Source organism: Pavona decussata, unplaced genomic scaffold (assembly GCF_977016875.1).
Source record: "Pavona decussata unplaced genomic scaffold, jaPavDecu1.1 SCAFFOLD_91, whole genome shotgun sequence".
Lineage (NCBI taxonomy): Eukaryota > Metazoa > Cnidaria > Anthozoa > Scleractinia > Agariciidae > Pavona > Pavona decussata.
Window position 1 is genome coordinate 534,010 of NW_028145508.1, and position 3,922 is coordinate 537,931.

General features: G+C 47.1%; 2 pseudogenes; both read left to right on the forward strand.

The window, feature by feature from the left end:
- Positions 1 to 1,391: 1,391 nt before the first annotated feature.
- On the forward strand, positions 1,392 to 2,627 carry LOC146474064 (uncharacterized; annotated as a pseudogene).
- Positions 2,628 to 2,629: 2 nt separating this feature from the next.
- Positions 2,630 to 3,634, forward strand: LOC146474065 (uncharacterized; annotated as a pseudogene).
- Positions 3,635 to 3,922: the final 288 nt, after the last annotated feature.

Below are 3,922 nucleotides of genomic sequence, written 5' to 3' on the forward strand. Positions count from 1 at the left end.
GCGCCTCCTCTGAGTCCACCTTTTAAGACGGACTCCTCTGAGAAATCGAATGAATCACCCATTTCTCCTCCTCAGACTGGAGGCGATTTTCTTAAAATCGTTTTCTCAAAAGGCGGCGGCTTATGGTAAAAGAAAATGGTTCTAGGAAATCATTATTGTCCCCTTAATACGAATAACGAGACTGAAATTTGGGACCAACAAAATCAGAAGCGCTTTCATCTTTGATTTCAGGTGAGCATAAATTACGTTTAGTGATTTTTGCTAATTAGGTGCGTATCATATGACGTCAGTAAGCTTATCGTAACGCGAGCGGTCAGTCATAAGCTCGCTTTCATAGGGCAAGCACGTCAATTCGCCCGCGTCATGGCTCACGCAGATCCCTCTGGCGCTAAAAAGCGATCCACACGCAAAACAAAATCAACCGCGACGAAGATGCCTTTGTATACGACTTTGGTCTGCCACCCGTCCATTTTCCGTCGGCTACTGACCAACAGCTGAAAACAGAGGAAAGTCACAAGGGGGACACACCTTTAAATACGGTCCACGCTTTAAGACCCCAACAACAACAGATGTTAGCAGTCGACCAGATCCTTGCCGAGCCAAACCATTTGGCCCAGAAGATTTCCCTCGTCCAGGCTGAGCGTGATAAACTGGCACTGGAGTTGGAACTTCTTCGCTTCAAACAGGCACAGTCTACTCCGCCGCCACCCTCAGGCGCTGCCAAAGGCCAAGGGACATCAGCATCCCCTCCAATGACACCCAAAAAACGCGACGTCGACTGGCCGCACGAGTTTTGCCCAGGTATGTCTGCCAACGTAGAGTATGAAAAGCTTGATCTGGCAGAGTTCGTCGCCGGGTATCTTGCAATGATCAAAACGTATGATCCCGAGGCGACAAAATTCATGCTCCGCCACTTAGAGCTCCTTATGATTAAAGGAATGAGCTATATTTGGACCAGCGTTCGGTCTTTCCACACTCACATTGGTAAACAAGTCGAGTTGTATCGCCTGGAATGGTCTGAGGCCGCAGAAATTCGCGATCGAGCGAACACGTTTTTCAAACACTCGGATTTACGTCCTGCACCCACCTGTCGCGCGACGTCCTCGTCCACTCACACAACGCGCGCAAAACCAGACGGGAATCAAGAAAACCGGGGTTGTCGGCAGTGGAACTATACAGGTTCTTGCCCTTGTGACAAGGACAAAGATACATATCCCGCTCAACACAAGTGTCGTGTTTGCACTCAGGACCATCCTATGCTTCATTGTGCGAAGACACGAAATCCCATTCCGTCAACCTTTTGACAACGCCTCTCAGCGCCACCCTCTTCTACCCTCGATCGGACTTCGGACTTAACAAAGGATATTGAGTTACAGGGCACCTCTTCGTGCATGGAACCTTTCACTTTTGACTCTACTAACCCTACGGCTCATAGTGCTAAAATATCCGCAGTCATTCGTCATATACTGGCTTCACGGTCAGACCAACCTAACGCTTTTGGGGCTAAAATTCCCGTTAAAACCACGTTAAACATTGACAGATGGGAACATCTTTTGTGCAATTATGACGATAAGATCGTCGTGGAACTTTTAAAGTATGGTTGGCCGATCAACTATTGCTCCACTCAGTTGCCACATTCCACACTTCGTAATCATCACTCAGCGTTGGCTTTCGCGGATCGTGTACGACATTACATCGAGACCGAATTGTCCTTTGATGCACTGCCGGTCCTTTCTCGGACAACCCGCTGCCCCAACCTCTCGTATGCTCTCCACTTCAAACCGTCCCAAAACGCGGTTCTTTTAAACGCCGAGTGGTCATGGATCTCAGCTATCCACCATTTTCTTCTGTAAACAGTGGCATTCCCTCGACCACATATCTTGATTCTCCCTTTAAACTTCGTCTTCCCGGAATTGATCGATTATGCGAATTCATTTTATCCAAAGGGCGGGGTTGTTATCTTTACAAGAAAGATCTTCAACGCTGACCCCAAAGACTGTCATTTGTTAGGTTTTAATTTTGACAATCATCTGTATTTTGACACTCGTTGCCCTTTTGGCTTGAGATCTTCTGCAATGATATGTCAACGCAGGACAAAGGCCGTCATTTACATTTTCACACAATCCAACTTCTCTGCTGACGTTTACGTCGACGATTTTTATGGCGCAGAAATTCCGGCACTGGTTCATACCGCGTTTGCCGCCCTTGGAATTCTCTTTGATTCCCTCGGCTTAGCCTCTTTGCCCGAAAAGGACTCACCGCCAGCGACTGAGATGGTTTGCTTGGGTATTCTCGTCAATTCAGAGGATTTAACTTTACGACTACCAGATGCGCGGCTTCGCGAATTATCTGACGAATTACATCTGTGGCTGTCACGCGAGCAATTCACAATTAAAGATTTGTAGTCCTTACTCGGAAAACTTTCTTTTGCGACTGCTTGCGTTCACGCCCGCCGGATTTTTCTCTCGCGCCTTTTAAACGCTTTGCGCAGTTTTCCTCCACATGCCAAACATCAACCAGTCACCTTGGAAATGCGTCAGGATCTGTCGTGGTGGAAAACATTTCTTCCCCTATTTAACGGTGTTTCTGTTATCAAGCCCGCGGAGTGGCAAAAGCATCGAGTCTAGGGATGCTGATGACTGTCATCAGCATCCCTAGACTCGATGCTTTTGCCCAGCGTCTTCTTGATCTTGCCTTTGCCGATTCTACTCATCAGAATATGAAGTCTTACCTTAGCGTTTATACTAAGTTTTGCCGTTCGGTTTCTTGCCCTCCCTTCTCTATTCAAATTCCCTTTCTTATACGCTACGTCGCTTAGCTTACCCTCTCTGGGCGAGCTTATGGCACAATCATTAACCATCTTAGCAGCCTTAAGCACTTTAACCAGATTTTAGGTTTTGGTAAGGTCTGGGACTCACATTATCGTTTTCAGTTAGTTCTTCGAGGCGCCAAGCGATACCTCGGCGTGGCTCCTACTCGCAAACATCCTATTACGCCGGAGCTCTTGCTTCAAGTATACCCCTTATTTAACTTAGACACGCCTCTACATGCCGCGATGTGGGCGCTATTTCTCGTCGCGTTTTTTACCTTTTTACGTAAATCTAATTTAGTTCCTGATGCGCCGAATTGCATTTCTTCCAAAGTTCCCTTGCAGTCTGATTTAGTCTTTACCTCCCAAGGTGCCACGCTGCATATTCGGGCTTCTAAGACTATTCAATATCAACAGCGTTCTTTGTCAATTCCCTTGCCTCGCATTCCTGGTTCCCCTCTCTGTCCCGTCACGGCTTTACGGCATCATCTGCGGCTCAACTCCGGTCCGTCTCACGCGCCGCTTTTCTCGGTCATTTCCCCCACGCCTCAGCGCTTATTTCCTCTTACGTATCGCCATTTTTGCGCTTTTCTTTCCAAGACCATTAGTGCACTCGATTTAGTCCCGGCCCACTATTCTCCTCACAGCTTTAGGCGCGGCGGTGCTAGTTTTGCTTTTAAATGCAACGTTCCCGCCCAGCTTATACAGCGGCAAGGTGATTGGCCAAGTGACGCCTATCTCGTGTATCTTGAGATGACTCCTGCTCAAAAGCAACTTGCAGTCAAGACTATGGCTGCCAATGTTCCGCGTTTCTCTCGCCCTTAACCCATAGTCTCTCATTTTTTACCTATATATATTTAGCGATTTTTTTTTATCACCTTCTATTTACAATCACGCCCCTTCAATACCACCCAACTTCGGTTTGGGCCTTCTGGCGGGAGTCTATTGATTCAGCTACGACGTCATTCGCTACTTAGTGTACAGCAGTGGAATCTGACTCAATAAACTTGTTGCCCAAACCTTTCGTTGTGTGATTGAGAGCACGTGATTTAGCATAAATTACGTTTAGTGATTTTTGCTAATTAGGTGCGTATCATATGACGTCAGTAAGCT